Here is a 25,552-nt window from a genome sequence, read left to right on the forward strand (position 1 = left end):
TGTGAGGTAAGCTGACCACCATCTTGCCTTGAGTCTTATACATCAAGAATACTGAGAGAGATGTGTCTTTCTCACGCCATACTGCTTCTTGTGTGTTTGTTCTCCTAAGTGACCAAACGCACTGCCTTTCTAAATTTAATTACCATTCATTGTGTCCGGCTAATCATTGTAGGGGCAATAAATCATGCCCTAGTAAAGAAACCAAACTTTCTGAACCTGAAGATTGGAAAATTATTAACTTAATTCTTTACAAATTGCACAGAAGATAATATCTGATAATCCATTAAGCATGACTTAATCGATGTCTCCCATCATAATGCTAGACGCAGTGATAGGGACATAAGCTTTGCTGCTTAAGAGAGTGAATAAGGGACTTCGGGAAGCTCAAATCACTCAAAATGGATATGGTGCAAATGGAAGACACAAGTGCTCTATGACGTCTACACTCATGGTCGTTATATTAATGTGATAAAACAGAACACATAGCAAAACCCAGCCTCAGAGAGCAAACAACCAGACCACGTTAGAAAGTTAAAGGCAAAGAAAGCTTTCCTGGTGTTTCAAGGAGTTCAGTTCAACCTCAGCCCCCAAGGTGAAGTCCTGGAATTACACTTGGACTGTCTTTGAGAGAGACTGACTACAGGAACGATGTATTTACCACAACCCAGGAGCCCTGTTTGATCTTAAGTTGACTGAATGATTGGTATGAAATTCAATGACTTTATCAATTTGTCTCATGATCCAATTAAGTTTCTTATGTCATATTGCTACATTTTATTTTATTTCAAATTAAGAGAACCTTAATTTCTCTACTATACTATATTTTTCAGTGCTGGGGATCAAACCCATGACCTTGTACATGCTAGGCAATTGCTATACCACTGAGCTATATCCCCGTGCTTCTTGACCTTTTAATTTTGAAATACTAAGTTGCTCTGGCTGGCTTGATCTCACTGGGCAGTCTCACAGGAGTCTTGAGTCTGTGATCTTCCCGCTCCAGCCTCCCTCTATCATTGTTGGTATTACTAGCCTGTGCCGTCAGGCCTCGGTTCTCTATTATTTGACTTGAGTGCACAATAGTTTCTCCTTGTGTGTGTGGCGTGTACTTTTCTAATTGTATCCTAGTTCATTTACCCTACTTCCCTTTAGTGGCTTTTGTTCTTCCTTAAAACTGCAGATAAGTGCGGACAGGCACACACACACACACACACACACACACACACACACACACACACACACACCTGTGTATGCATGCATGTGCAGGTGCTCGTGCCTGTGTGTCTGTGTGTCTGTGTGTGTGTGTGCTCCATGAAAAACAAAATACCTCCATGAAATCACATAAGCTACACAATAATATACAATGGCTTCAAAATCATTTACGCTAGACTCTTGTGGCTTAATGATTTTAAAAAGAAATTCATTTATGGGTATCCACATATGCAAAACAAATGTTTGTGGCAAGGTGTGTTTGTAAACATGTGTGCCTGTGTGTGTGTGGGGAGGGGGTGTTTGTGTGCCTGATTACCATGTAGAGACAGGATAGCAGCTTTGCCCCTTCTCCTCACTATGCATTTAATTTTTTTAAGTTACATAGATGCATATATTCAATTCCTATAACTTTCTGACCAGGCTTTTAGAAACCTAACTTTCTTTTGAATATAAACTAGTACTGTATTAAAAATTATATCCCCACTAAACCGCATACTATTTAAGGTTCTTATGCAGTGTAACATGGGAATGAGGCAAGTTATTACCTATGGAGAGGTGAGAAACTTCCAGATTTTGTGGCAAACGTGAACCACATTGATAACATGGGAGGAAATCATTTGCCCCACCGGGACCCAGCACGTGGAAACAGTCTTCCTCTTGGTTATATAAGAGTCTTCCAGTCTGAACAGTAGGCACTATATCAGCGCTCTATTTGCTTAATAAAATGGGTCTAAATTGACGAACTAGCCACTTTACACTAACTGCTCCTCTTAAAGACAACTGCTGATTGCTTGCCCCTTTGTAGCTGCAGCTGAGCTTGCGATGGCACAAAGAAAGCGTCGCTAGTTGTCACAACTATCTGCTCATTCTTTAATTAACCATAATATAGAAAACAGTATCACCCACACCCAATTAGAAATCAACTTCTTCAGAATGTGAACTCTTCCCAAAGATGGGGTCAAGGGTCACTGCTTAATGATCAAAATGACTTGCAAGACGGTTCTCTCTCCCTCTCCGCCTACCTTGCTCTCAAATCTAAAATTAGAACAGCCTCTTCTTGTTTTTTTTTTTTTTAAATAGAAATTATTCTGAGCTGCAACGCATTTCTTTACAAGAGGTAATGGCGATGATGATCGTCGTGGAAACTGTTAGATCCTGGCTGATTTCATTAAAATGAGAGGGATAGGAGCATGCCTCCTTCCTACCGAATTAAATCAAGGTTTTCCACTCAGTGGAACAGATAATGAACGTACAAACTCACGGAAACCGAAAAGACCTCCCAACTCCATCAAATCATCAAGGAGCCTTTTAAATAATTTGCAAGCACATTTATCAAATATTTATTTGCCAAGTAATTTTCTGTAGCTGATCTTTTACAACCCAAAGTGTTTTTTGGAAAACAGCCTCGCTTGTTTCTTTCAGTCTGGGGAGGTGGGAGGTGGCCCTGTTATCTGAGATGTGGAAAATGAAAAGGGATATAAATAAAACAGATCATCTGTCCTCCCGCAGGAGGCAGAAACATGGCGAGGATTCGTTTAACCTACAACAGTCACTGAGAACCTAATGAAGACAGGTTCTCAGGGTATGGGTAAGTGGTCACATTCACAGGGAGCTTCTGGTCATGTAGAAAAAAGCTGGTCAGCCCATGGCTACCATGTGGACCAGAACTGCAGCCCTAGGTGCCAGGGGACACACAGAGAGGTTATCAATCCAGTGTAGATCTTGTCTGGGCTCTGGCCAAATGTGGGGATGTGGCGTGTAATGGCAGTTGTGGGGCAGGCAGGAGTGGCGAAGCATTTGAAGGGTGGTGGATGGTGAAAGGGAAGTTTTTTGGAGAGGGACAGCAAGGCGAACAGGATCTCCACAGCCCTGCTCGGAAAGTGTGCTCTGTTGGTAATTGCCATCTAATGCTTGGTTTTGTCCCAGCGTCCTGTCAGTCACTGTGTCTCCACTGGATATCTGGCAGCTGTGGGGAAGAATGCATTAAGCAGAGGTGAAAATACAGATTATAAAACAGGCCTGGAGAACAAACGGAGGCAGGGGTGTGGGCTTCTCGGGGTGGGCGTAGACAGCCAAAGGCAGTTTGGTTTATATAGTAGAGTGGGTTCTTACCCAGCCCCATCCGAGGAGCAGCAGGACTCATTGTGTCTTGGGAGTGCAGAAGTGCCAGGTACCACTGGGGTGTTTTCCATCCCAAGCAGGGATAAGGGGGCCCTCACCCTGCGCATGCTTTGTGTTCTACCAACTCCATTCCTCTGGGTCTCACGCGTCCAAATGCAAGATGCTAGATGCCCAACATCTCAACTCCTGCTGAGCCTTGAATGCTGAAGAAGGGAGCTGCATAAATTCAAATCTTTAATTACCGCGTTATTCCTCCCACAGACCCAACCTCATCTAAGCTTTTGGAGCATTCAGGCCTGAGGCTCATAGGCAGAACTTGAGCAAAGCAGACTGCCCTTCGGGCCTGGCAGGTCACCAGCAAGGCAGATTCAGAGTAAGCGCTAAAAGCCCCTACCCTGCTGCTTGGGACGGGTAGGGAAAGGCAAAGGTTGGCTTTGGGTTTGGTCATTCAGCAGGGAGGGGCAAGGCTCCTCCGGACAATGCTCCTACAACTCAGGAAGGAGGGACTGCGGCGCAGAGAAACAGGTGGCAGTGTGTAATTTTTAGGGCGGACTCTTCATCCCCCAAATGCCTTCGGGGGATATTGGATCGTTTGTAGCCTAGAGAAGCATAGTTACAGACTGGGCTGGTGCACTCTGTTTCAGTTGGGTCGCTGTGAGAAGGAGAGCCATTCAGAGATCTATTTAAAGCCAAGCGGAGTGTTTACACACATCACGGAAGAGGTCAGGCAGGCAGATGCTGAGCTACTCGGATTACAGAAGCAGAGGTGTCTCTACACCACACAGACCCATTCTGCTCAATGTCCCTAAGGTGTCCCCAGGAGGCATCCCAACTCACAGAACTCTGCTTCTTTGATGACTGGGATAAAAACACCAACTCCCACTCAAATGGACAATCGTTTATTTCTGCTCAGCATGGGTCAATGTTAATTGTTCAGAATTTCCTTCCGTGGTAGCTCCGACGGCTTGGGCCATCTGGTGGGACATCCCACGTTCGCACTTGTGGCTTTCCTAGACACTCAGCTCACCCGGGGGCCTCTCTCCGGACCACGGAAGAGGACAAGGCTTCCATCTAAAATGCCTTACTCAGAGGCGACTTGAACGACGGCTTTCATTTTCAAATAAGGAAATGCCAGAGTTCCTCCTACCACATGCTTCCACACACGACAGCAACAGAATGCTTTCCCAACAATCACGAGAGTCATTATAAGCCAGGAACTGAAGTGATTCACACAGGGAGCCAAGGGGTGTGGAAAGGTGATGTTTACCTCGAAGCGCGGGGGGAGGAGTCGCAGGCCATGGCTAAGTTGGTAAAGGATTTGTGCAGGTTATTAAAAAAAAAGAAAAAAGAAAAAGATTTCATTGCAGCGGGTTTTCTCCCCCTGAGAGGAATAAGTGTATATAATTTTAAGATGGCAATGTGCGTGCGTTGAATGGGGCATCCTGCAGGGTTTTGTCCTGGCAACAGTGATCTTGTTTGCGCCTGCGGGTTAGAGTGTTTGCGAGCTGAGAGCTTGGGTGGGAAGCGGAAGTCTCCGGGCTCCGAAGGACTGGGAGGGCTTCAGCAAACACGTGACTCTGCGTGTCAGGCCAGCAGCTGTGCTGGAACAGGCGAGAACTAGACAAAAAGAAAAAGAAAAGAAAAGGCCCCAGAAAGGGGATTGTAGTTGGTGTTCTACATGAAAGAAAACCAAACAAACGAGCTGGTGCTGGGAAGACACCTGAGATCCAGTGGATAGGTGGACAGGTAGGAGCTGAGCAGACTGCAGTCTGGGATGTGAATCAGCACAGGCTGTTGGCATGGGCTCCACTGACAATGTAGGTTCTGGGGGAGTCCTCTGCACTAAGACTTGCAGGGGCTTTGGAAGGGGGAGTAACCAGTGGCGTGGCCCAGGGCAGGTGAAGATGGGCAGGAAAGCGGAGAGATCTCAGGTTCATCTTATTCCAGGTTCAGAGAGGGCACTTCCTTCTCCACATCGAGCTAATTTCACTCTCAAAGTGGAACGGGGGAAGGTACAGTTCGCTTTTCCCCTATAAGAGAGACCTATGGACACAGGGAGCTCATAGGTGCCCTGGCTGACTGATCCAGGCTTTCCAGAGCTTGGGGCACATGGTTCCTTTGTTTGCACATCACTTCATTGTGTCTCTACTGATTCTTACTGTCCTCAATCAGGGACAGCCATAGGACACTGGCTCTCTAACCTGCCCATTCTTGACCTCCTTCCAATCTCCCTCGCAGTCTCTCATCAGCCACATCCAGACCATTCAGATTCGGCCTGGGTTCTTTTGAGGGCTCCAGCCCCATGGTAATCCCATTATACTCAAAATCCCAATGAGGGTCTCCAGTTTGTTCCCCAGTACCAATGAGCTATTCAAATGCTTTCTGTCTTTCTCTTGTGGGGACCATATCAGTGTAAGCTGTGTAACAAAACACCACAGTGTATACACTCAGATATTGATTTCTCACAGCTCAAGATAAAAGGCTTCAGATAGCTGGTGGCATAACTCCTAGCCCAAGTTTGAGGACCGAGAGCTATGGTGTCCTGGAGCCGAACAAGGCAGAAGTCCAGCTTGATGGAAGATTATAGGCGATATCCAGGTTCCTGTGGTTCCAGCTGCCCTGGTCCATGAGCTTATCCTATCATGCTACATGGTGGGCTGTCCAGGCTCTTCTTGTTCTCCCCTGTGTCTGGTACATCCTTTCAGTCACACCCAGACCATGTTTACCTAGTGCCTGCATAGCTGCTGCCAGAGAAGCTGCCAGAAAAAGATTAATCACATGCTGAATGTTCTCCCTTCCAGGCAAATTGGCTTTTCTTCTGTCTAATTCAAGAGCTGCTTGCCCTTTGAAACTCTCCAGGCCTTTACTGAGAGGCTTACTACCCTGTACAAATATCCCGCTGTATGGAGGATGGGACATCCATGTCTCTTCACAAGCTCCCCCAGAGCCCACACACCTTGGATGTGGGAAGTTTCCATTCGCTGATCAGCCACTTAAGACTGGAACCGGCTCAGAGCCGAGAGAGTATTTGAACACCCGGAAGAAGCAAAGAACGCTGTCCGGACTGCTGCAGACAACGGCGAGTGCAGATGTGTTCATCAGGACAAATGCTGCTGCAGGCACTGGGGGTGGCTTAAAGGTTAAGAGGATTTGCTGGACCGTCAGGAGGAGCAGAGTTTGGACCTGAGCACACTTGTGACAAGCTGGGCGTCCTGCACATACCTGTAACCCAAACTCTTAATGGCAGCAGAGACTGGAGGTGTAGAAGAGACTGCCTCAAAGAAATAGTCAGGGAAGAGGAGGGAGGGACCCTCAACTCCCGCTTCAGGCCTCCGAGCGTGTGCAGAAACACTCACAGGCTCATGTTTATATTCCCAGACACAAACAAACACGTGAATAACTGGATAAATATGTCATAAGTATGTACACCACATGTCTGCCTGGTAATCAGGAAGGTTAGAGGAGGAATCAGAGCTCCTGGAACTGCAGTTAGACAGCCCAGCAGGTGCTGGGAACAGCACTCAGGTTCTCTGCAATAGAATGCGATCCATAGCTGAGCCATCCCTCTAGCCCTTTAGGTACACTGTTACTGATTCTTGGAGAATTTTACGCAGTGTATCTTGATCATGTGCACCCCAGCTTCTCCCCTCTACTCTTCCCTGACTGCCCCCTTCCCTAAACCCTCAAATTCATGTACTCTTTTTACTGAAGTTTGTCCTCTCTGAATACTTTGGGGGGAAATGGGGAGTCATCCACTGGAGTGTGGTCGCCCTACCTGGAGCCACATCCTTAAAGAAAACGGAGCATCCCTCCCCTAGAAACCACCAACTTGCAAATGGTATTTTTAAAATGTTACTTAATAATTATTAATTATTAATATGACCGAGGAAGCCCCCAATAACCAAGGCAGAGACCTGAGGATGTTTAAATCAGTTTTAGCACAGTCGTTGGGCGAAGGACCCCTAACATATTTTTCTATACACTAGACCTGTTAATTGTCCAGCTATGCTCCCCAAGTACTTGTTTGACTCGCACCTAGATCACTGCTGCTCCATCAGCCTGGCCACAGGTTCCTGGTTCATCAGGTCTAATGGAGACCACTGGTCCCCTCCTTCTTCTTTCACCTTTTCCTCCCCCTTACCCTCTCTCCCTTCTCCCCCTTCCCCCTCTCCCCGGTGGGCCCAACCTGTGACCCTGTAGAGTCTGGTAATGGAAACCCTACCTACCTCTCTTCTCCCCAGCAATTGACTGACAGCCACATTTATTTAACCAATAGTTTTAAATTGCGGGGCAAGGTTTATACAGCCAGGCTGGTTTTGAGAGTTCTGGTGGCAAACAGATCTTAGGGTACAGAACTTAGCATTTGAATACACAGCAGCAGCAGACCAATCCCAATGTCCGCTGTCCACAGCCCTTGAGCTCCAGACGTCCCTTCCACTCCATGTAAGAGTGTTCACTGCCCTGCGCTTGTCGAAGCAACCACAACTCCTGTGAAGGTTAAATCAATAGTTTTTCAAAGAATGACAGTAGATTTTTAAGTCTCTCAGTATCCTGGGTTTCAGGATTCCAAACAGTCGGAAAGCAAGACTCATAAAGACACAGTGGCTGCCCCATCTCGATTACTGAGGGGCAAGGCAGGAGAAGGAATTGTTCTCCTTGTGGGGTAACTGCTGAGTCCCAGGAAGAAGTCACAGGTAGCTGGGGGACATTTCGTGTTGTGTAACAAATGATTTACTTTGAATGTAGTGAGATATCTCCCAGCTCATGTCCTGAGAGATGATCTTTGTTAACTGGGTACCACAGGTTAGCCAGATAGTAATGTGTGCTTTGGGAAAATTCCTGAGGACTGATCTGAGCCACATGGGCAGGCTATAGAAAGGCCGGAGGCCAAGTCATATGTTCTCTCTGCCTATATTTCTTATTCATGCCAATAGAATGGCATGTCCAAACTTCTTGGAAAATACATGAATTGATACTTCAAGAAGATTCCACCCAACATTCCTCTCTTGGTCGATACTGCTCTGTATTCTTCTCTGGTGATATAGGAAGTCCCTGGGCTTGAGTAAGTCTCCAGCACTGTATCCCAAAACTGTACCGACAGCTCCAAACACATCCCAGATGAGAAAGATAAGAAGGAATATTTGTTAGTGAACAAAACCAGTGAGAAGGCTTTGAACACAAAGCTCTAGACACTGATATGGCTTGCACCATAAGCGTCCCTCCCCCAGGCCCTAGTGTTAAACATTGTTTGACAACTGCCAGTCCCTGGGGAAGTGATCGAACCATGAGTTGCTGGCCTGGACCACAAATGAAATCATGATGGATTCATAATCTGGCAGCATTATGGAAAGATGTTGGGGGCTTATTTGGAAGTGGGACTCCCCAGGCAAGGGAATAAACTTAGCGTCCTGTGTCATGATCAGACAACTCCATGTCTATCTCTCTGATTCCTGGCTGCCATTGGGTGAGCAGCTCTGCTCCGGCATTGGAACTCCTGTGGACACAAAGCAATGAGGCCTAATGACCATTAACTAAAACCTCTGCAGACACGAGCTTAAACTTTCCTTCCTCGAATTGTTTATCTCAAGTGTCTTGTTGTAGCGATGAAAAACTGATACACAGAGACTGGGTGCACAATCTGAGCCAAAGCTGAAAACATCCTAAAATGTTTTGGAAAAAACACAGGCCCAGAAGAAAAATCATAGTCACATATATCTTCTCATTAAAACCCAAAAGGAAACTCAGAGATAAACCGTGCACAGAATCATCTAAGACCCCCTTCTGTGCAGCCACTGGCCCAGGGGTAGCCAGAGGGTGAGTGTAAGCAGAACTGGGGGCTGTGCTACCTTAAAATGTGTTCTTGTCTTTAAGGAATAATCCATAAACATACAATTAGAATCATAGACTGGAAGGCATGTGCATGAATGTGCTCCCCCTCCCCCCTCTCGGTTCCTCTGTCTCTCTGTCTCTGTATGTAAGTGTGTATATGTGTGTGTGTGTGTGTGTATGCGTGCATGCATGTGTATGTGTGTGTATGTATGTGTGTGTACATGTGTTATGTGTGTATGTATGTGTATGTGTGTATATGAGTATGTATGTATATGTTATGTCTGTGTTGTGTATGTGTATGTATGTGTGTATGTATGTATCTGTTATGTGTGTGTTATATGTGTGCATTATGTGAGTTATGTGTGTGTGTGTGTGTGTGTGTGTGTGTGTGTGTGTGATCTCAGTTTAGGGAAACAAGAACAGTGAGTCATGGGGCTAACTGCCAGCTAGCCTACCCTATTTCTTAAGCTCCAGACAAGTAAGAGACCCTACCTCAGAAGAAAGGAAGGCAATTTCTGAAGGGTGACATTTGAAGCTATCTTCTGGCTTCCACATGTACCAGTAGACAGCCATACACACACACACACACACACACACACACACACACACACACACACACACACACACAAACATATACTCAAAAGAACAGACTTATGTGAGACCAGTTAAATTATTTTCTCTCCTTCTATCACACACGTGTACACATACATACATACATACACTTCTGGGCAAATAAATATAGTTTTCAGGCACTTGATTCTGCACTTTGAGCATCAAAGCTGCAACTCCAAGATTCCATGAGGAATTTCCTCTGTGGAGCTCAATATTAAAACCGAAACAAAAGAAGTGATGAACATCTGTTAAGTTCCGAGCTTTCCAACGATGCAGGCCACCTCTTCCAGAAAATGCTCTCCAGCAGTACTCAGAAGCTCAGGCGGTGATGCAGGACAGGGCTGTGCTCTGACTTTATCTTGCTACAGCGCCAGGAGTTACCTTGGTAGCCTCCTTACTGGGTGGAAATTGGGGCTTAGAGAAGTTCAGAAGTTCTGCAACCCTGAAGGCAACTTCAGCCATCTTTTTTTGTTGTTCTGAAAGTTTTCTCTCCCTCTTCTTTCCCACATCCCAATCATTGTGCACACCAACTGTTGACCTTATGACAGCATATCTTCCCTCTGCTGGGCTTAGCGTGGGGCCTCAGCTGAGACTTGACTATACAGTCCCCTTAGCTTACAGAAACCTTCAGATGTAGGTATCTGGACTCACCTTCTCCATTTAGTACACTGTTATTTGTTATTTCTGTATGTAGTATGTGTGTGTGCATGTGTGTGTGCATGTGTGTGTGTGCATGTGTGTGCATGTGTGTGTGAGTGTGTGTATGTGTGTGCATGTATGTGTGCATGTGTGTATGTGTGTATATATGTGTGTATATGTGTGCATGTGTGTGCACATGTGTGTGTGTTTGTGTGTGTATGTGTATGTGTGTGTATATGTGTGTATGTGTTTGCATATATATGTGTGTATATGTGTGTGTGTGTGTGTGTGTGTGTGTGTGTGTGTGTGTGTGTGTGAATGCGTGAATGCAGATGTCCCTTGTCCCGGTGTTCATGAGGAGATCAGAGGACGTAATTCAGGAGTCGGCTCTGACCTTCCACCTCACTGAGGCAGGGTGTCTCTTGTTCTTGCTGCTGCAGTGTGGTGCTCCGTGTTACTGGGCCGTGGGCTTCATGCCATTCTCCTGTCTATGTCTCCCATCTCATGGAAGGATTGTTGGCACTACAGACGTATGCTACTACATCTGCCTCTTTACCTGAGCTCTGGGGGGGCCAACCTGAGTCCTTTGGTTTGTGGTTAGCACTTTTACCCACTGAGCTATCTCTCTGGCCCTGGATAAACCCACATTAATAGGTAAAGAAATTGACTGTAAGAAGAGCCTGCTGGAGTTGAAAGAAGTCGGTCAGTAAGAGGCAGAAGAGTGGGAGTCAGTCAGTCAGCCCTCAGTGCACTGGGGCTGTGCCACCGCAGGACCTCTGTCTATCAAAGTGCACTGGTGGAGGACTCTGATTGCTCAAAGGGAAAGAGCAGAGCTAAGCACGCATCTGCCCTTGTTTCTGAAGGGTCCAAGGTCCAAGAATGTGGGGGTCTGCTTGGTGCTGCTGGTGGGACCTCACATTTTTTCACCATTAACCAGCGGTCATGGGGAAACCAGCCACGGTGAATGGAAGACAAGGCCCCTTCAGGGACAGCTGCCTCCCAAGATCTTCACCTCTAACCTGGCCTTCAGCCCTGTTCGGGGGATGAGGCTCAGCACAGGGGGAGCCTGGACGTGTTTTATTGCCTTGTTTGCTTCTAATAGAAACCAAGACCCTGCCTGGCCTTCTGGGCCTGCTGCTTACATGGGCTTTCTTGCTTTCATGGTGTTTCTTTCGCTTTTCTATTTCATCTCTGCCGCTTTTATTGAGGGCGTTTTAAAAGTTTTATTTCACCACGGTCGTTTGTTTCTTTTTTATCTGTAACCTTTTCCACGGGGCATTAAGAAGTGACAAACTCTGAGGGCAAGTCCCAGGCAGCCAAGGAACTTGGCCATCTCTCCTTGGTTCACCAGAGGACTCTGCTCTCAGGAAGACTGCCCCACCCCACCCCAGGGGAGTCCAGAAGTTTCTAGTAAAATGCACTCTGCCATCTTTCTTATCTGCCTTTGAAGCACCACAGGCTGGGAGTGTCATCAGTTAATGGGAAGCTCTGGCTGGAAGATTCTACTTGTCCCCCATGTTCCGTTCCTTTCCCCCACAGGCTCCCATGCAGTCCATCCAGAGCCCCCCATGAGGCATCATCAGGCAGCCCACCCTGACGGTAGGTCTGAGAGTCAGGTAGGTCACCTGCCAGTCCCTGCCTGCTGCTCTCACCCAGAGACTCTCCTCTCCTTCGCAACCTGCGTTTCAAGCCAGTTTCTTCTTACACACCTCGCTGGGCTCATGAAAACACACAGGTAGAAGAGGTGAACAGCAGAACCCATTAGAAGGCATAGAAAACTTCCTGTGAGTTCGAGGCCAGCCTGGTCTACAAAGAGAGTTCCAGAACAGCCAGGACCACATAGAGAAATCCTGTCTCAAAAAAGTGACCCCGTCCTCCAAAAAAGAAGGCATAAAAATGGCCCAATTCAGCAACCACATGGCAATCGTGATGCAGGCTCACCCTTGTTCAGAGCTCAGGAGTGTTCCTGAGTCACTCAGCATAAAGAGGGAATGACACTTTCCACCAATGCCTATGAATACTAACATGGAAACATGGGTCACTTCTCACCACAGAACGGTCCAATTTAGGCTTCCGATCTCTGCCCCAGGAGGAACAGAGCTGTCCTGCTCACACTGGGAACCTCCATTTCCTCCCTCACTTGTCTCAGCCACTGGCCAGACATAAGTACATATGAATGTGGGCTTGTGTGTACGTGTGCATCTACACATGAAGATGAAGATGCACATTGATGCATGTGTGGAGGTCACAGGTGAATGCTAACGGCTTTTGTCAGCTACATGCCACCTAATCTCTGAGGCATGGCCTTCTACTGACCCTGCAGTTCACTGATGTAGCTAGGCTGGCTATCCTGGAAACCTCCTTAGAGCCACCCATCTCTACCTGTCCAGCATTTGGATTGCAGGCAAATGCAGCCACACCCAGCTTTTCAGGAGAGTGCCGGGGGCAAAGACTTGGGTCCTGGTGCTTTTGTGGGAGGCATTTGACCAACCAAGTTGACTTCCAAGCCCCAGATAGAAGTATTTTATTTTATTTTCCCAACAGTGCCGGTTTCAAGAATTCTGATTAGCGTTTGGGACTTCACTATGGGAGACTTAGTTTATAGGTGAGGAGGCACAGCCTTGTGAAGGAAGTAACCTCAGAATTATCCTATTGGGAATAATTTCATTGATAAATTCAATTCCATAGTTCTTCAGAAAGTTACCACAGGCTACATGGCTTAGTATTGTTAGGAATGTGTTCTTTCATGGACTGGAATTCGTAAATGAAGGAGTCCCAGGCCCTGCTCCAGCAGAGAACTCCAGGGAAGGAGGCTGCTAGTATCGGGAGGATCCTAGGACCTTTGCTTATCACAGAAGGCTACCTACCTCCTTCTCCGTACAGCTTTTCCTCCCGTGTGTGTCTGCAGGTCCTTCATAGTTGGTATTGCGTCCACATCTTTCCCTTCGAGAAAGGACACCAGTCATTGAGTCCACACCCGGCCAGCTCCATTGTGGCCTCCTACCATGTAGCTACTCCTTACGTAGTTGCTTGCCAAGGTTCTGGGTTCGATTTAGCAGTGATTTTAATTAACTAGTACGTGCAGATAGCAGGGATTTATCCCCATGAATCACACCAGGCAGAGCACTTTTGGCAAAGACAAGGAGCCTTCTACAGTACATGAAGGATTCACTGTTAGCTAGACAGCCAGCAAGGATCCCAGGCCTGGATATAGCACACAACTGAGGCTTTTTCCTTTAAAAGCCTGAGTGCTTCTTGGTTTTGCCTCTTCTGGATATGAGTCTTTGGCAGTCAGTTAACCTCTGTGGGATACAAGTTGTCAAATGGATCCCCTGTGGACTTACTTAAAAGTCACCAAGCTCTGAACCGAGGCTCTGTAGCTAAGAAACACTATCAATGAGGGTCAGAAGCACTGCGCTATGATACATATGGAGACAGCCTGGGAGAAGAGAGAGTTGTAGACACGCCTTTCTTCTGCCCACTGGGGGCCTTCGGGGGTCAGAGGGGCATCAGTGGTAAAGTGATCTACCTACCTCAGTGCTCCCAGAAGTGCGAGGTTTACCTGATGGTCCACAGACAGGTGAGTTGCTGACAGCCACAGCATGGCAGTAGGGCATGTGACAGATTGAGGTCCAGCCACTTGTAGGTCACCATCTCTGGCTGTCGTGGGTATGACCGGACACAAGAAGAGCAGATCCAAGGCCTGTGTTACAGCTGCCTCCTCTGGCATGGAGGGAAACAAGGGGCCACAGGAAGAGGAGGCCTATGGTTTCTGTTGGGTCCATCTCCTTTGGGATGCAGAAAGACTTGAGCAATGATCCAAAACTCTTTCCTCCGCCCTAACTGGTTGGGAGGGAGGGAGTCTCCTGGAGGTATAGGCAGGAAGGGAAGCTCAGAGGGACTGAGCTGGAGTCCCTGGAGGAGAGGGAGAAGCCTGGAGGAGAGAGAAAAGGGTGAGAACAGAGCTTCTAGGCCTCTCCTTCAGGACTGAGGAGAGGTTGACAGTAGAGAGCCCTACTTCCCAGGTGCAAGGGGATAGCAGGAGGCACTTGTGTTTAATTGTGGAATTAGGAGGCTGCGCTAATCACTGAGAGTGAGCAGGATGTTTGTGTCTGGGCACCGAGTAGAGAAGGAAAGCATGTCTGAGGGAAACTGCGGTTCACCTGGGAGGGCAGAGGAGTGATGGCGAGGCTCTCAGGTTTGCAGTGGGTCAACTGCACACCACTGCTTCCTATCTCTCTTCCAGTTTCACCAGCTGCCATCTGATCTGTACAAATAAGAGGACCGTTGTGAAATTAAGAGAAAAGAGAACCATGGAAGGCAGAGAAGGTCGGCTCCATCATTCCTTGCTACCCCAGAGCAATGGTAGAATGAGATTTCTCTATTTTGTGTTGGGCCTCTGGGACACAAAACAGCAGAGGCTGTCCCTGCAGCCAGAGGATCCATGAATGTGTGCTCCAACCTGCAAGCCCAGACTATCCAATCCCTGAGCTTCTGGGTCTAGGCAGAGCAGCCTGGGGTTTCTTTGCTCTGGGCAAGTTCTTCAGCTCCTCTGTTGTCCATTCTCAACTGCAGTTATTTAAAGAATTTCCTTTCACTACAGCATGTCAACACACACACACACACACACACACACACACACACACACACACACACACCAGAGCACCCTGAACCCCAGTCTGGCCTTGCTCTCTGCTCCTTCGCATGATTAAGCGATTAAACCCTTCCTAATCAAAGAGACAGATGAAATGAGTTTATTAATAAAAGTCCCCGTCAGGAAGATTGGAAATGAATGATTAGTAAAATCCACCCCGTTTTACTTATAGACAGACCCCCTCATGGAGAGGCATCTGTGAAGGGCAGGAATTCCCAAGTAGGTTGGGGCTGGAAGCATCTGGAAGCTGTTTGCGAAATGGATTAGGAGTCAGGCTGCACACAGACACCGCCTCCAGCCACAGAGCTCGCTCTGCGGAGGGGAAAATGTGCTGCCTGTTTACAGTGCTGCTTTCCTTCCTCGCTTGTTATCTATTTTATTTCTTCCTTGGTTCCCGAGCTCCCCCACCATCCAGCGCAATTATGTCTGCACAGATCCGCCAGCTGTGGGGCTTGTTAACCATGCCCACCCTACAAGCTGTCAGAAAGCTGAGAAGATCGAGCACGGCCAGGCACACCCTTCTGTGTCCCCTGCAGAACCGGGAAGTGTCACATGTCCATCAGGGGTTGTGAAGGTCTTTTACTATGGGCTAGTCAGAGGCAGGCCCAGGGGGGCTTGGGCAGTCTAGACGTACACACAAAACCATTTAGATGTGTGTAGATCTGCACACGCTCATGCACATATCCTCTTTCACACGTGTCCACCACCCAGGCAAGATGGCCAGAACTACAGATCCTATGCCTCACTCAGCGTGTTGTCAAAGGCAGGAGCTCAATGTTCAGAATGTCTGATCTCTCTCTGGAAAACATTCTGCTATGAATATGGCCATCTCCTCCCTACAGTCTCATCCCAAGTCAGTGCTCTCTCTCTGGTGATAGCACAGGGCTTTTGACTGCCGTCAGTTCTGGGTCTTTATGGACTGTTCGTGTGTTAGTCTAAGTTAGTGTGTGGTAGAAGCATTTGTACAAGAAGAACAACCACTGTTTGGCTGTATTTTTTAAATCAAACTATTAACACCAAGCTGATCTACGTGGAAGCCACAGGCAAGGGCAAGATGCAAAGACCTTGTTAGGAAGAGCTGCCACCAGCCATACTAGACAGATCTAGTGTGCACTGTGGTTCAGGAATGAGGAAATCAGACACAGCCAGAACAACTTGAATGTTCAGAAGGAACCTATCTCCTCCTTGTTCCAAGGCTGCGGGCCTGGTGGGTTTTAACCTTGCATCCATGAATGGCAACTGCTTTCAGAGCTAAGGACCCTGGGATTTCACAGGGACCTGTCAGTCACCTGCAGAGCCTCCCTGCAGTAGCCATTCACCTCAACTGTGCCGTGTGCAGGTGTGTTTTACTTTAGTTATCTAAGATTGACCTTTCCGACTGAGAGAATTGGTAGGATAAATAGACACAAGCAAAACAAAATGAACCAGGGGCCAGGAGATTGTGGAACAGAAGCCAGGAGGGGCAACATGGAAACAGGAGACGCTCATGGTACCCCCCGAGTCGGCCCTCACTGTGACTCCCAGCAACAGTTGTTCCAGGAAAGCCCACACAGGACAGAGCTCTGGCAGTCTGAGCACCCTGGCTCTCAATGGCAGACCAGAGCTGGGCCCCGACATCCTTACAATGGGAAATACTGGAAGGCGTCGAGGTCATTTGCCCCAAGACCTTGGGGGCTTCCTGCCTTAGCCGTCCTCTGTATATTCTTTCATCCAGAAACTCAGATCACTTGTTCACATTCCCTAACTGTTTGCAGGTTTCTGTGGTGCTACTTGTCTCCACACAGGCACCGTCAGTGTCTCTCTCTACCCATCTGTTGCCTTCTTTTCCTTAAGGACTCTCCTTTTCTGTACCTTTATGGCTGTGTGGTAGAGAAGGCTACAGCAAAATGGCTGTGCATAAGGTCAGTGTTTCTCCAACAATATTTCAATCCTTGCACATGCTCACTCTCTCCTTGCACATGCTCACTCTCCTCTTGCACATGCTCACTCTCCTCTTGCACATGCTCACTCTCCTCTTGCACATGCTCCCTCTCTCCTTGCACATGCTCACTCTCCTCTTGCACATGCTCACTCTCTCCTTGCACATGCTCACTCTCCTCTTGCACATGCTCACTCTCTCCTTGCACATGCTCACTCTCTCCTTGCACATGCTCACTCTCCTCTTGCACATGCTCCCTCTCCTCTTGCACATGCTCCCTCTCTCCTTGCACATGCTCACTCTCTCCTTGCACATGCTCACTCTCTCCTTGCACATGCTCACTCTCTCCTTGCACATGCTCACTCTCCTCTTGCACATGCTCACTCTCCTCTTGCACATGCTCACTCTCCTCTTGCACATGCTCACTCTCTCCTTGCACATGCTCACTCTCCTCTTGCACAGGCTCACTCTCCTCTTGCACAGGCTCACTCTCTTCTTGCACATGCTCACTCTCCTCTTGCACATGCTCACTCTCCTCTTGCACATGCTCACTCTCTCCTTGCACATGCTCCCTCTCCTCTTGCACATGCTGACTCAGCCACACATCCTCCTCATCTCTTCTGCACTGGTCCCATGTTCGAACATAAGGGATAGATTACAAGTCAACAATGGAATCTCAGCGTCTGCATACTTTTCTCAGTCATTAAGGTGGGAGGAAGCCCTGCTGCTGGAGGCCAGTTCAGTGACATTGCCTTTGTGTTGAGGTCTTGTAGGCTCCTCAGGGTAGGCCCCTGTGCTAACTGTGTTCTGCTTTCCCTTGTACCCTGAGACAAATCCATTCTCTGTAGGTTCTCAGGGCAGCTGAAGGAGAATGTAGCCTTTCAGCCCTCTGCATGAACAACAGCTGCTACAGAAGACAGAGTGATACAAAGAACTTACTGCCAGAGAAGAGATTAGCAGTAATTGCAGAGTGGTGCTTCTTCTGGTCCATGCTAAGCCCCAGGGTATTTCTGCTGGAGTCCTGAGGTGCCCATAGCATTATCCTCAACATAACCTTCATCAACTGATGTCTTTTTACAGTATTGGCTGTTGGACCAGGCAGACACATGTCCTCACAGTCGGTCATCCCTCACTCCCACTGCCCTCTGCGACCCATAGGGAAGAGGAAGACCTGACAACAGGAGTGGTGTGGAAATAGCTCTATACAAGGAGAGGGAAGATGGGGAGTTAAGGGACCATAAGTGAGGCTCATTTTGGAGGTAAGATCTCAACTTTGCAGGTCAAAGCTGGTGGCAGATGAAGGGCGAGATGATAGTACTGAGTACTAATGATAATGATGAGTACTTGGCAGGGTCCATGTGAGGCACCCACAGACTAAGTCTACTTCAGGAATATTAGAGTTTATCATCACCGCACTGAAAGAAGGCAGCTAGAAGCTACAGGCTGAGAGCCACATCTAAAGCGTTTAACGACATGCACAAAGGCCTCCAGAAATTGATGTGCAGACACATCCACCAACAAAGGCATCGGGTCCTGTGCCCTGCATTGGCCAAGATGTTCGTGGCTTTATATCGGATAGATGGAATTGATCATGCTGTTACTTGGAATTTATGTGGTGCTCAGCATCTTCTAAATAGTTTACTACGTTGAGTGGTTCATTACAGGTCCCCTGTGTATGGGTTAATATGAGTAACCAAGGCTTCAAACATTGAAGGAATCCATCTGGCACTCCCATTATCTTCAAGGTTCAGCCTTCAATTAAAAAAAAAAAACTTCTGATACTAAGGTTTGCAGATTAGCAATTCTAAGACCAGCCACACCCTGTTTATGCATTTTGTTTTGATGCTGTATGGGACTCAGGACCTCATGCATGTTGAAGAAGTATCCCACATTGTCTGTCTGTCTCAAGATGTTGCTTCCTGTGTTTATTAACATGCTATACACTCAGCTCCCAGTGGCATCTTGGAAAGCCTTATGCTAGGCATCACACACATACATGATAGAACATGACCTGAAGATTGCAATAGCTAAGCAAAGAGTTTAGCATGTTTGCCGTACTCCACGTGTGACATCATAAAATGATGCTATCAGGATTCAAAAACATAGGCAAAGCATGAGCAAAGAGAAAGGAATTGGGGAAAAGAAGCAGCCAGAGGAGAGAGTGTCCATCAACATCAGAATTACACAGGAAGGAAAGACAGACCATTATGCTGGATGAGTAATCAAGAATTGATATGCTTGCCCATAGCACATGCAGACATAGGCACTGTATTTTAAGTGCAATAGATGGTAATAGAACAAAGATTGAACATGTCACAGTTTCCCAATGCTTATCAGAAGAGCTGATGTGGTATAGGACACAGAAGGGCATTTCAGAGAAAAAAGAATGAGAGTCAAAGAGATGCTTCATGATGAAAGTGCCACGACTAAACAGAAAGACGACAAATTCTAAGCATTGGACACTTAATAATATCATTTCAAAATGCACGAAGGGAAAATAGACGTTCTAGAAGTAAACTTGGTCGATACCGTGTAGTATGTAGAAAATTCAGCCCTAAGCAGGCTGGATGGGCACTGGTGTGAACTGGCCACACCAGATTAATAGAATTTTGTACCATCACCAACACAATGCATCTTCTTTTTCCTAAGTAAATGTTCTCTCTCTTCTCTCTCTCTCTCTCTCTCTCTCTCTCTCTCTCTCTCTCTCTCTCTCTGTCTCTCTCTCTGTCTCTCTCTCTCTCTCTGCCTTCGCATGTGCGGATGCTCTAGAAGGTCAAAAGAGGGTATGACTCCTCTGAAACAACAGTTGTGAGCTGCCCAATGTGTTTCTGGGAGCTTAACTCAAGCCCAATCATAAGAATGTGAATACATACAGAGCATTTGTGGAGACATAGGCGACCATGAAGCGCCAGAGAGTGTGATCTGAATTAAGCATCAGTAAGAAGGAGTCTGAGCAACCGTGAGGTATTTGTAAACCAGACACCATGTTCTTAAAACAAAACAAGAATGAAACAGTCAGGCAAACAAAGAACAATAAAATACAATATATAAGAATTCACTCTGTCCCATGGAAACTATGTTCAGGCTGCAGTAGCAGAACTAAATACAGACACTCAAAGAATGAGTGTTGACCTCCTACCTGAAGAAAGGAAGAGGAAGACGGGAAAGTTCAAACCAAATAAACAGAAGAGATGAAATAGGAAAGATTAGAGAGAACATCAATGGGGTGGAAAACAGAAATACAATAGAAGAAAATCATTGAAATCCAAAACAGGTTTTTTGAAAAGATCAATAAAATTGATAAATCTCTAGACAGAATAATCAATAAAAAGGGAAGACAATTTATCAATATCAGCAATGAGAGAGATGACATCACTAATGATTTTGCAGATATTGAAGAAAGAAAATATTGTGAACTTTGTGCCAATAAATTTGACGCCCTCCACAATCAGCTGATGGACAGTTCTGTGAAGGGCATCCACTCCTAAACTCAATCAGAAAGAAACCCAATAGGTTGTTAACATAAGATGTATGCTTAAATGTTCCCAATACTCTAAGGCTTCACTGGTGATTTCTAAATAAAATTTTAAGGAAAAAAATCAGTTGCTTCTATGAACACAATTCCAACAAGAGGAAGAAGATAGAATATATCCCCAATTATTTCTTTGGACAAGTTTGTGGTTTCCAAATGATAGACGTTACATAAAGCTATGAGCTAAAACTTTCATGGCCTAGGACTACTCAGCCTAGCAATAGCAGCATCATGAAGATCAATAGGGAAGTGAGATTTTAGAATGTAAGATTTAACATTGGAAAAATCAATTCACAAACCTGAGGAAGAGAAAAGTACATGATTATTCCAATAGGTTCAGAGAGTTGGCATCCAACACCTATTCTTGACACCCACAGCCAGCGAGGAGGGCAGTTGATCAAAGCTTCCAACTGAAATCAGGATCAAAATGGGAATGTCCTCCCTTGTCATGTGTTCAATATTATACCAGAGGCCTAGCTATCTTCTTTCCACATGGTTATTTCCCATGTCCTGTTTGGCCTTAACTCTCCGTTTGACATGGCCTAGAGTCGCCGGAGAAGAGAGTCTTGACCGAGGGATTACTCAGAACAGATTTCTCTTGGGGGATTGTCTTGATTGTGAATTGATGTGGGGGGGAGGGCTGCTCACATTGGGCTAGCTCTTGGCTATATAGGAAGTCTACCTAGGAGTGAACCTGTGAGAAAGTTATCAATAGTTTTCCTCTATGGTTCCTACTCTGCTACGTCCTGAGCTGTGAGCGAGTCCCTGATTAAGTGTGATTCTGCAACACCAAGCGGGCCTGTCTCAAGGTCTCTTGTCTGGGCTTCCTTCCTGCTGCACCTTCCCCCATGGATGGGTTATAACTGGAATGTATATCCTGAAGGAAAAATAAGCCCTTTCCTCTCCCAAGTTGCTTTTGCTCAGTATTTTATGACAGTATCAAAGATCAAATTAGAACACCTGTAAACATACACTTATATCCGATATAGAGGTGTCTTTGTGCAGGCGTTTCAAAGAATACAGGTGTGCTTCTGTGTACAGTTGTTTCCTATTGCAATGGCCATTTATGTCAATTTGACACAAGCCAGAGTCATTTGGGAAGAGGAAACCTCAATTGAGAAAATGCCCCCACCAGATTGGTTTGTAGGCAAGCCCGTGGTGCATTTTCTTAATGGGTGGTTGATATGGAAAGGTCCAGCCTAATTGTGTGTGGTGCCACCTTTGGATGGGTGGTTCTGGGTGCTGGAAGAAAGTGGGATGAACAAGTCCTGAGAACAAGCCAGTCAGTGATCCTCCATGGCCTCGGCATCCGTTTCTGCCTCCAGGTTCCTGCCCTAAGCGATGGAGTGAGATCTGAAAATTGTAACCCAAAAAAACCCCTTTCATCCCAAAGTTGCTTATGGTCATGGTGTCTTAGCACAGCAATAGAAACCCTAACACACATACATACGATTGTTTCATGCATACAGTTGTATCCTACACGCAGAGGATCTTTACATGTAATGTTTTGAGGTAGTCTGACAAATCTGAACATATCAGGCTTAGGAGATGACCATGAGTTTTCCAGCCATGGTACAAGCTAGTACAGCCGGTATGGAACACACATTGGTGCTTATGTACATTTAAATAGAGGGAAACCAGGGGTTTCTGTGCAGACGTGGCCAAATCTAAGATCCACACCAGTCACGATCAATTTGGAAAAGCGACATAAAAGGACCATGTGGGTCTTTGGGGGGTTAAACCCCAAGTTCCCAAGAAACATGCATCCCAAGAAGTACAAGAGGAAAAAGGCGCAGCCACAAGTTCCAAAAGTGTGATACCCATGCCAAGGCCACTGTGACAAACGGAAAACGGATGGCCATCCTTACATAAGGCCAAAGGGTGTCCATCCTTACACAAGGCCAAAGGAGGTCCAGCCTTATAAAAGGCCAAAGGATGGCAATCCTTATACAAGGACAAATGAGGTAGAAGCTCAAAGTGTGTCACCTGTAAGCTGTATGGACTTTCTGTCATCGTCTGACTCAACCATGACAACACACTTGTGGCCACACTGCCAAGGGTTGAAGTTCAAACAAGGTCCTGGCTGTATCTCTGGCTCCCAAAGGTTCCCAGGTCCTTTTGAAGGCCCCGTCATAAAGATATCTGCCAAGTGACAACAGATGAACTAGCACAGTCTCCCAGCTGTTGCCTGCAATTCAATGGTCTCCCATGCTGTTTTGTCAAATAAATCTGAAGCAGGGAAAAAATAAAAGTTAAATACATACCCCTGTAACCTACCCTTTCTATGTCCAGAAACTTGACTGAGATGAAGGAAAAAAAACCCATGTGAAATTCGAGCATAAGTACTCATAGCATCTGTGTTTGGAATGACTAAAAGAAGTTGGGAAAGATAAGTTGGAAACCATGAGATGTCTGCCAAAATTGGAGCAGAAATATACTCAAGTGAACCAAGGACTATTCGGTGAAAGGATGGAGTGGCCATACAGCACCGTGGATAGATCTCAGAATAGTTATACTGTCCTATGGGAACAAAAGTGCAGACAGCATGGTCCCATCAGGAAAACAGGAGCACATGGACTCATGGAGAAAGATGAGGAGGAATAAAGTAGTCACAGTGAGGCAGCTGGGTGAGTGAACGCGGTGGCTGAAGTTCACCATGCTGACTGGGGCAGTGACTTCAAGGGTGCATGTATAAAGTCCATCACGAGAGCAATGACACCACACCCCCTGAACTCGTGGGCATCCTTGTAGGCCGATGATGTAACCATGCAGATATCTGAGAACTAAAGACAGAGGCAGCTTTTCAAGATCTCATAAGTGGCCATTTGCTAATAATTATTTGATGTCATTTCATCATAGTTAGATAATTGCATAGTGTGACATCCGGGCCGTTGACTGGAATGCTTTCTATAGCACAGTATGTGGCTCCGAAAGAAACCCAAATCTCATATGGATGAGAAGCTCTACCCTAATTGCCTCTCACATGAGTGTTTTGCATATCTAAACATCATACTTGATGGAGAACACTTCTAGATTTTCAGGTCTATATCAAATTATTCTCACATCAAAATTCAAAATATTCTTTACACCCAGGGCATCCTCTAAGGTCCACAAGACATTGCCTGCATCTACTGGGGTGCCACAGCTGGTGAGTCCACTGCCAGGGAGTGGGGTGGTAAGGCCATCTGGCTAATTATAGCTTTGCCGGAAGATGCATTCTCTATAAAAAGTCAAACCCGACTGGAATGATGGTCAAGATCTTCATAAAGAAAAAATAAATAGTTCGTTCCCCACCCCCATTTCAGATGCAGTAAAACAACCAAGAAAAGTGGTTAGGATTATGTCTCTGAGTTCCAGAATTATCCCAATACCCACCTTAAGGTATCAAGTTTACTGCGTAAGAACAGGTTCACGTCTTTGGACCTGAAGCTGCTGAACACACACCCAGTTAGCAAACCCACGTTGTAGGATCGTTTTATTGCACACAATGCTAGGATTCCTTAGTTGAGCATTCTTCAGTGTTGTTGTTGAACAGCTTTCACGTATTCTGGATTCCATTTAGGGCCAAGTCTTAGAAGGGCCCTCACCAGCACCTTATGTGTTACTTTCTATTGCTGCATTATTCTACTGATAAAGGACACATGCTTTCCCTCCACCAGACACCCCATGCAAGCACAGAATTAAACCTAGTGGGTCAGAGAATACAAGCATACCAAAGTATCAGAGGGGTCTCTGGGAAAGGAAGTTGGTGGTGTGTGAGTGGGGAGGGATAAGAGAGGATAATGGAAAGAGACTATCAAACCCGATTATACGAATAAATGAGATCATCAAATAATAAATAATAATAGGGTAGACAGTTCTTCAGGAATAAGTTCCAAAGTAGACCTGTGACATCTATATAAACATACATATAACCCCTACATGCACATGTACACATACACACACACACACACACACACACACACACACACTCACAAGTTACTAGCTTGTGTTAAGGTTTTGTTAGTCACACCATCATAATCTGTTAGATGTGCTTATGCCCACTTCCTTTTGCCTACTTAAAATTGCATCTGTGCTCATTACAGAAAGCCTTAGCTCACAGGTAAGTTTTGTTTTACATGCCACACTGGGTTTATCCCTAAGCATTGCAGAAATTTAAAAAAGAAAAAGGTAAGAAAATTGTAGGTGTGAAACTGCACTGGAAGTGTGTTAATGAGATGAGACAGGTCAGTGGGTAAAGTGCCTGTTGTACAACCCTGAGGACCTGAGTTCAGATCCCCAGTACCCCTGTAACACTGTGTGACTTTAACTTCAGTGCTGGGGGACACAGACTGGTAGATTTCCAAAACTTAGTATCCATTGAGCCAAGCAGAAATGGTAAACTCACTGAGAAACTCTGTCTCAAAAAATGAAGTGAGGAGGATAGATGAATTTACCCTAAAGTCCACCTCTGACCTCCACATATATGTGTTCCACACATACAGTCACTGCTGAATGTGCCAGAACACGCATGGATACACAATACAAGAATGCACAGCCTTTTGAAGCAATATCTAGATGCTAACAAAATGGCAGAGCAGGCTGCTCCGTCCCAGGATAGCCTCACCTTCAGCCACAGCTGTATGAATGGGCCTTCATTTCCAGTTACCTGTCTTGCCAAGAACCCACCACCACAGGTACAGATGGGCCTGCGCACAAGCCGCATTAGTGTATTATTATTGCCTAAGCAATGGCTCCATGATGGCCATAGAAGAAAAGATTGGTAATTTACAAAGGAAGTCAATAACTGAATAAAGTGTCCCTAACTAGCCATGAGCTGGCAGGTTGATAGTCCATTACCCTGTCAGCCACACCACAGTCTGACTGAGGCGTCAAGCAGTGGACATGCTGCCCTGGTTGCTGGTTCACATGGCCCCCCTCTGGCTATATCATCCCGCTTCCCTACTTTCGCCAAGCCTCGTCACGTGCTCGTGGAGATACATATTTCCCGTCACATCAATCCCTAGAGTGGTGGGGCTTGGCTCAGCCATGGGACAGC

The 25,552-nt window shown here is 46.3% G+C and overlaps 2 long non-coding RNA genes across 5 annotated transcripts; one reads left to right on the plus strand and one right to left on the minus strand.

Moving 5' to 3' along the window:
- Positions 1-2,522: 2,522 nt before the first annotated feature.
- LOC108348829 (uncharacterized) lies at positions 2,523-14,735 on the minus strand. Its single transcript, XR_005496188.2, has 5 exons — positions 14,574-14,735; positions 13,973-14,344; positions 13,278-13,353; positions 3,322-3,546; positions 2,523-3,175 (listed from the first exon to the last, which is right to left on the minus strand). It is a non-coding gene; the product is annotated as an uncharacterized LOC108348829 (long non-coding RNA).
- LOC102548467 (uncharacterized) lies at positions 2,703-8,757 on the plus strand. Of its 4 annotated transcripts, none has more exons than XR_005496185.1 (3): positions 2,704-2,797; positions 3,592-3,703; positions 6,132-8,757. It is a non-coding gene; the product is annotated as an uncharacterized LOC102548467 (long non-coding RNA). The 4 variants fall into 4 exon arrangements; XR_005496187.1 differs by lacking the exon at positions 6,132-8,757 and adding an exon at positions 5,799-6,125; XR_361538.5 differs by lacking the exon at positions 3,592-3,703 and having other exon boundaries at positions 2,703-2,797.
- Positions 14,736-25,552: the final 10,817 nt, after the last annotated feature.

Source organism: Rattus norvegicus, chromosome 18 (assembly GCF_036323735.1).
Source record: "Rattus norvegicus strain BN/NHsdMcwi chromosome 18, GRCr8, whole genome shotgun sequence".
NCBI classification, from domain to species: domain Eukaryota; kingdom Metazoa; phylum Chordata; class Mammalia; order Rodentia; family Muridae; genus Rattus; species Rattus norvegicus.